Source organism: Syngnathus acus, chromosome 11 (genome assembly GCF_901709675.1).
Source record: "Syngnathus acus chromosome 11, fSynAcu1.2, whole genome shotgun sequence".
NCBI lineage: Eukaryota > Metazoa > Chordata > Actinopteri > Syngnathiformes > Syngnathidae > Syngnathus > Syngnathus acus.
Genome location: NC_051096.1, coordinates 7,825,025 through 7,832,925, shown reverse-complemented (window position 1 = coordinate 7,832,925; position 7,901 = coordinate 7,825,025).

Sequence of the window (7,901 nt, the reverse complement as noted above, 5' to 3'; positions counted from 1 at the left end):
TTAAGGTGCTCTCGCTACGTTTTATATTTTGAATGGAAAGCCCAAGGCATCCCTGGAATTGAATTGATGCAACCATAGCGATTCCGATCTTTCATGCTGGCACTCGGCGGCCGGAATTTACAGTGCAGTCCCAAGGGGAGTCGATAAATCAAGTGCCGCGTGTCCTTTGGATCTGGTATGTTATCAGCCCAGGCTGTTTGCCCAGAATTTAGTTAAACTGCACTCAGGTCAATACTTTGATCATACAATTACTTAGTGTACACTTCAACAGTGGTTGGCCATGCTCTGAGTCAAGCATGTAGCAACTTCAAAAGGTTTTGACACAGGAGGTGAACGTTAAATATTTCATTTTTTTGAAATTTGCCTCTTTTTTTAAAGCTTGATAAAAGCCATCTCCCGAGTACTGCCTGCCGTCGGGCTTTAAAAGCAAAGATGTGTGGCGGTGGGAGATTATGGATACAAATATATCTGGCCACGTTCCAATCTGGCATCCGCCAACGCCGCCGCCGCCGCTGCTGCTGATGTAGCTGCAGGAGGAGGCCATGGCCAGGAGTTACAGCCTGGCGACAGGTTGACAGCGCTGTCACCAAAAGAGCGGCTGAAGGACATCGCTCGGCACAGCCGAGAGTTTGACTAACGCTCTTTGCTCTAGCGCTGCCAGCAAAGCCCGGGCTCAGTCCAAATTTCAGAGTCCGGGCGCCACTTTGACGCTGCCAGCCCTGCTGCAGACTGAGCGCTTGGACAAGGAGGGAAGGAAGGAAGGGACTGCAAGGACGCGATAGAACACCATTGCACACGTCAACGTCTTGGGACGTCACGCCTTTCCTTAAAACACAACAGTGACTGCCTTTAAACCGTTTGTCTTGTCCCTTTACCTGCTGTCTCCTTTACAAGTTTACCCTTCAATTTTTTAATCCCCCCCAAAAATGGTAATCCAGTTTGCACACACACACATATGTAAGGAAAAAAAAAACGTTTGCGATAAGTCTGCCCCTTCTCAGAGAGCTGAAATTGCTCTCAGCTGGGAGCGGCTTACTTTGAGGATGTCGCATGTCGGCAGTGTGAAACCAATAAGAATCCATTCCATTGAATTCCCCTCCCTCCCGGCGCCTTTCTCTTTGCAGCAAGACTCACAAGGCATGTTCTTCGTTTCCAACGCACTCACTTTGTGTGTCAAACAGCGAGGCGAGAGAAGATAAGGTGCCGATGAAAGCGCAATGATGTCCTTGATGAGTTCAGTCACCATTTTCAAATTTCTGTCAAAATTGGGCATTTGTGGAGGAAAATTCTTTGAGTGTAGCGTGACTGTACGGTAAACAAGTTGTTGATAGATTGGTCCATCTTCTGAATCACCACCCTTCAATTCAAGTTACGTGCTGCTGTTTTGGTTAGCAACAGATTTCAGTTCAATAGTCAACTCTCAAAATGTCTGGGAAATCATTTTCAATGAACCTAACAGGCATGATTTTGGCTAACTTTTGTTGAAATTTAATGAAACATCTCTGCCACTCATCAATGAAGATTATTTTGTATCGGTTTTTTAAAGATACCCGTTGAAGACAATTGTGTAAAACGGAGTCTTTGTGCTGTCCATCACCAAGACAAAAATGTCCTCCAGCAACAGCCTGAAATTATTTTCTTTATTTGTATCGAGCACTTTATTTGAAGCCGAGCCGCCTAATGGGGGGTTAATTGGCTAGGCGAACGCCGTCGCTACATTAGAAAGTGAGTGGAATACATCTAAGGGCTTTTTAATGGCTCAAATTATCACTGTCGATCGTGAGAATAATGAGGCGTGAACAGTTGGAATCTGGTAGAATTTGTCTGAATCAATTGTATTGTCAGGGGCTTCAATGAATATAGCATCGTTCCGTCTCACTTGCACCGAAACAGAAAACGGACAGTTTGAATCGTCAGCCGCATGGCAGGAAGGATGACTCAAACGGCTGAGAAGATAAGGAGAACAAAAGGTGACTATTAAGAAAGTCGGACATTAGCAGGAGACCAAGTAAATGACGCTAGACCCACCGAGCCAAAAACGAGTATATTTTATTTCGGCATTGGAGTTTGCTCTCGCAGAATTGAGCGTCATCGTGTACGATCGACATTTACCACCGGGCAGCGCTTTTAGGTAAAGCAATGAGCGGCCGGCGGGCGGCCTCTGTTAGTTCACGAACGAGCGATTTGCGCGCCTCGTGTACATATTTCATCCTCTTTATGGCTTGTTGCACTCCAAGATGAAAAGTCAGAGCCATTGTGCCACAGAAGCCATTAGAAATGTGTGCAATCAGCAACTCCGATTGCCTCTCGGAATTCCTGTCCGCGCAGGGTGGCAATTCGCCACCTCCGCTTGTTGCACCTCATCACTTTCAACTTCTACATGGCCCATTACAAGAAAAAATAAGAAAAAGTAAATGCATCTGGACCTTGCGCTACTCTTCGGCCGTATGTAATCTAATCCGCTTCCTGCATAGCAATGACGCCATTTAAATTCCATGCGCATTGATTGGGAGCAGCAGAGTTGTTTGAAATAAAATGTTCCAAAGAAAAGCTTTCCTCTCATCTCCATGGCCTTTGAGCTATGATGCGAGGGGGAAAAATGTTCTGTTTGAGGAGTAATGGACGCCTTGTAATGTATGCTTAATCTTATGCAATTATATTGTCGCTTACCAACGATGGTCAGAGCAGCAGGAAGGTAATGAATTGACAAACACGGCAGATTTAGCACACCATTTGTAGTCGTTTATGTCGCATAGCAAGGAGGTCTTGCTCCGTTCTGCTTTATTTGGATCCTGAGAAGAGGCAATAGTTGCGGCACGACTACACAGCTAGTCCCAATGCAAGGAGCATCTGACAGTTCCTGACCGAGACGAGCTTTGCGTTGCTGGAGCAAATCTTATGAGGCGGAAAATCTGACAGCTATCTTGCTATCTTTTATATGTTTATGTTGACAAGCAGCCAGGAGACATGACTTTCGCCAATAGCGCTCCATTTCAAACCTTAGAACAGACTAGGCGATGTTTTATTCAGAACAATCCAGGAGCCAAAAGAAAAATGCAAATGTAGAACTTGACCACCCTTCCGCCAAACACATGGGGCGTACTGCGAGATGGATCATTTTGTGACGTAACTTTGTTTCTTGTTTTGCCTTTGCATTATTCTAATCGAGAATGCTTGGTGGGTATTCGCGGCAACTTTGTTTTGGCTGCAAGTACCTGGTCTTTAATTAGTCTCAACATGTACGGTGGAGTTTTTCCTCCGCGTGAATAAGCGTGACCAACTCTGGATCCATCATTGCACTGCCCACGTTGTATTATTTTTTTATTGCTAGGCCCAGTTTGTAATTACCTGCCAGCGAGGCGTTGACGATTTAGGCGACATTGGTTTGTCTGTGGACACGACTAGGCTAAAGGTTTTCGATTTATCATTCTGTCATTTGTTGAAGTGGTCATTAATCATCCTCAGATCAGGGTTTTATCTTTTGAGTTAAAATGTGGTCAAGGTTGCACTAGCCCTTACTTTAAAGCCACGGGAATCAATGGAGGCCGTGACGGAAACCGACCACATTGGACCTACACGGAAAGATTTTTGCTCTCCTTTATGCTTCTTTTTCGGGGCGTATGGAAAACAAGACCCGTGACAGCTTTTGGGCTTGACGGATACAGACAACCAAAAGAAAAAAGTTCATTCCTACGGGAAATCTAGAGCTTCCAATTAATTTAGCTCAGAGATAAAATGGACGTTGTCCCTAGAGGAAAGAAAAAACATTGCAGTAGCCAACCGAAAATAACATCAAGCGTGTATTCCAGTTTAGGCGAGCCTGCTCACTTTCTCAGGCGTCAATCACAGCAGCATTTCCTGTCAGCTGTCACATGACATATTCATCAGCAACTGCAGCTGGGCAGGAATTTTAAGGAGATTATTTCAACTGTAGTCGTTTCCTCTGTGTCCATTTCTGAACTTTAAGTTGGAGAACCAGCTCATATTGCCGCTAGTTCATTTGGGATTTCATTCAATTGAAAAATGTAATTGATTTCTCGGCTATGAATTGAAATTATTTTGGAAGGCGCAGATGGCAAATCAACTTCCTCCCGCTTGAGGGATTGCCTGTGCTGGAAAGTGAATCACCATTCTGTGGCCATTTGTCTTTCTGAAAGGGGTACGCTACAAAAAAAAAAAAAATCATTTGTTTACAAAAGTTAGCAGCTCTATCGCTCGATGACTCTCATTGCATCTCCGGCGCTGATACTCAGAACAACACTGGCTAGTAACAAAAGATTTCCACGCCAAGTGGGCTTGGAAACTAAACCTCGGGTCTAACCCAGTTAAATAGCCACTTAAAGCCGAGCCAAAGTCACAAAGCGAAATGTATCCACGAGAAATGCCGGGCGGCCGTCCGGTTTTAAAATGCCTCGGTCCTTTCATGCGGCCCCATCTAATCTGGCGAGCCAACAACTGAGCAGAAGAGCCGCTTGAAGTCTGGGATTCAATGTCGGCCTCTGTGGTGTAGCAACCCCTGCCCTCCCTTCAAGTGCTGGCAACTGCTTTGTTCAGTCAGTCAAGGCTGGTTCAGAGGTTCTCTGCGAGGGCTTAGTGGCAGAATAGCGCTTCAAAAACAGCTACCCGGAGGAAAGGAACAGCCCAGATAAAATCTGGTCTTTGTCGTGCAGATTTCTCTCAGACTGAGCGGGGTTTTGACATCAGTGTGTTTTCTTAAGTAGCGCTCCCTTGACATATTCGGGCTTTGATTGCTTCTCCCTACACGTGCTCTGTTTCGGATATCTGCGTAATCCATATCTTCTATTATTAAATGTCTTTCACGTTCTTTATAAATGCGCATAGTTATCAGGAAATGTTTTGGGTACAGTAAAGGGATATTACTCCATTCAGATTGGATTATGGCCGTCAAGATTTAAATTCGGCGATGGATGTCGCGTTACTCCGACCTGGCGGATTAAGCGGAAAGGCGAGGCCAAACTGTCGCTGTTTGCTCAGTCAGGACGGGATGCAAAGGATTTGCGCGTAACATCGTATACATTTGTTTCCTTTCCCAGATTCAATGTTTGACCCGACCGCAAAGAGTTGGCGCCCAAATAGTCTGGGCCTATCGGGTATTCGGCTCACTTTCTGGTCGGCACGGTGTTTTTTTGTCGGCAATTGCCGCTCCTATCTCTGCTCCCTGCGACACTTTTTAACTCCTTTAGCTGAATTGCAACCGAGTTAAACTGTCATTTTCACTTTGATTCCCCTCAAATTCGACCCTTAGAGGAGCGTTGAGTGAGGACTACCCGTGGAGTGCTAGCTAGGAACGTGTTGACCGTGCCCCGCAAATGGCGTTGCATCTTGTTAATCCATCGCCTGCTGACCTTTGCCTACTGCTGACGGCCTTCCAATCATTAAATGATTCAAGATATGCCGAGATTTTTTTTAAAGGAGATGGGGATCGGCTCACCGGCTGACTCACGCTCTGACACGGAAGCGAAGAATTGCGCATTGGAGTTGCTTTGGTCACTCTTCCCAGGTTGGCTGCGATTCTGTCATCACGGCTAAATTTAGCGCGGGGAAATCTGCTGTCAATAATGCTCATTCTTTGTCTGCTTTGCAAAACGTTGATTATTCTGGTTGAAGTTTCGAAGCGCAGGATTCTTCTGTTGACAATTTTTGAACAAGTGTAGCCTCGTTGTTTTTCTTCATTAAATTGAAAGCGATAAATTAGATCACCCCAAACACACACACACACACACACACACACACACACACACACACACACACACACACACACACACACACACACACACACACACACACACACACACACAGAGCCCTGCTTCAACCTTTCCACTCCCCTATCCACAAACACTTGTTATTTATGAGTTTGCGGCTGACAGCTTGTACGTTGGAGCTGGATTAACAGCCGACTGCTACCAAAGGGCTGAGATGGAGACAAACTGCTACAAATGATTTCCTGGATTAAGTGGTTGAACCTTTAGATTAGAACCCCCCCACACCCTCCCCCGGCCTCCACCTGGGTCTGCCCCTCCAAGTCTTTTCACTGTTATCTCTTCTCTTGCAATAGAGGATAAGGAAAAAAAAAAAAATACTTTACTCCTGTGGGCAATATGTGGGACTTAAAAGTAAAGTGCGATAAATAGGCTTGGAAGGGACAGACCAAAGGAGAGAGAGCGAAAATTCTAATTCAGTCCAGAATGGCTGCACTAACATTTGGTCACGTCTTTATTGGAAATTAGGAGAAACACACGTAGCACATTGCTTCCATTTTGAATCGCTCAATTAGCATTAGCACACAAGCCAACATCCTGGCCAGGAAACTTTTGCAGTCGATGGGCTTTTCGAGACAAGCGTGGTAAATCTTTCAAGAGCAAATATTTGTCAAGTTTCTTATCGCAACCTTCAAGGTTTCTCCGTGACATCAGAGAGGTCTGCCGCTGACAAAATATATTTGGCAGAAAAGCAGTCTGGGTTCCCAAGACATTCTTTAGGATTTCATCTGAAATGTAATCCTGAAATTTGACGTCAGAATGACACTTTAGGTCTCGTTGGATTTGAAAAAGGCTCGTTCAATTCCCGCACCTCATATCGTCCCCTTTTTCATTCAGGATATTGAGCCTAATGACATCCCTACCCTCCACCTCATCAAATTGCGTCTGAGTATCTTTTATCACGCCGGAGCAAGTGATATCGTCTCGACGTGTAAAAGCCATCACTCAAACTTGTGTGCGTGTGTTTGTGTGTGTGTGTGTGTGTCAACGGTAGCCCCCGGCATCTTGCTGAAAAGTCGATGACGTTGCCTCTGTTTGTGCAATGAGCCTCTCCGCATTGACACACGCACACACACCCCAACAATCTGTCTGTGGACGTACCCTCCCCGCGAGCGACAACAGTTGTAAACAGGCAACTGGGGACAAACAAACACTTGTCTGTCTGCCTTGTTGTGTGTGTTTGTTGGAGAGCGTGAGCGCGATTGTCGCTGTTTGCAAAACAGGAAGCGACGGAACCCCCGCTTGTCTGTTAGCTCATCTGTTAACTTTGCCTAAAAATGCCACAACGCTTTGTTGCATCGCTTGGGTAGCCTCAGAAACAATCCCGAGATGAATTTATTATCCGTTTAGTTTGACAAAATAAGTTGAGACACACGGGCGAGGAATGAGTTGAAATTTTATTAGCTTCGCCAACATCCTGCTTTTTTTCTGGCCTTGCCTTCCATTTTGTACTCTTTTTAAAATTAATTTGCTAAATGCAGAGCTGGCCTACGAACCAGCGGACTGACTGCCTTTGTTGAAAACCTTGGCAAAAGCCCAACACGACTTTTTTTTTTATGCACTCCGACTCATTCTTCTGGCAAAGTCTCGCCTTGCGTCCAAGTGTACATAACTCGATGCGAGTCAACGGAGAGGTCGGGGCAACCCACAAACTGCTCGTTTATGCCACGTGGACCAAAAGCGGTTGGGATGAGAGCTCGCTTGTTTTGTTTTTTTTCCTATCAAGAGCTGAAATGTTTTGTTTTAAAAGGCGATCCTTGACCCGACTTCTAATCTCTCTCCGTTAACACATCGGTGGCCTCTTTCTCCTACCGCGCCCGCCTCGCCAAATTTTGGAACGCCTGTTGAAAAGAAGCAAACAACTGTCGCTCCCGCTTTGTCTCGGCGACCCGCCGCTTGTCAAGAGAAGCGGCATGTTGAAAACACCTTCCTTCCGCCCGCCGTAGCCATTTCACATTTGTTTTTGTCAGCGCTCCAATGCCTCCTAGCAGCAAATGTTCCTGCTTGTGTTCCTTTCCTCTTATTGAGTATCATGTTTCACTTGTCTCCATGGCACCAAAGCTTTTGGCAAGCATTTTCCCACTAGTAGAGTATAGATGAAGTTCGTGTGGCAAATCAGAA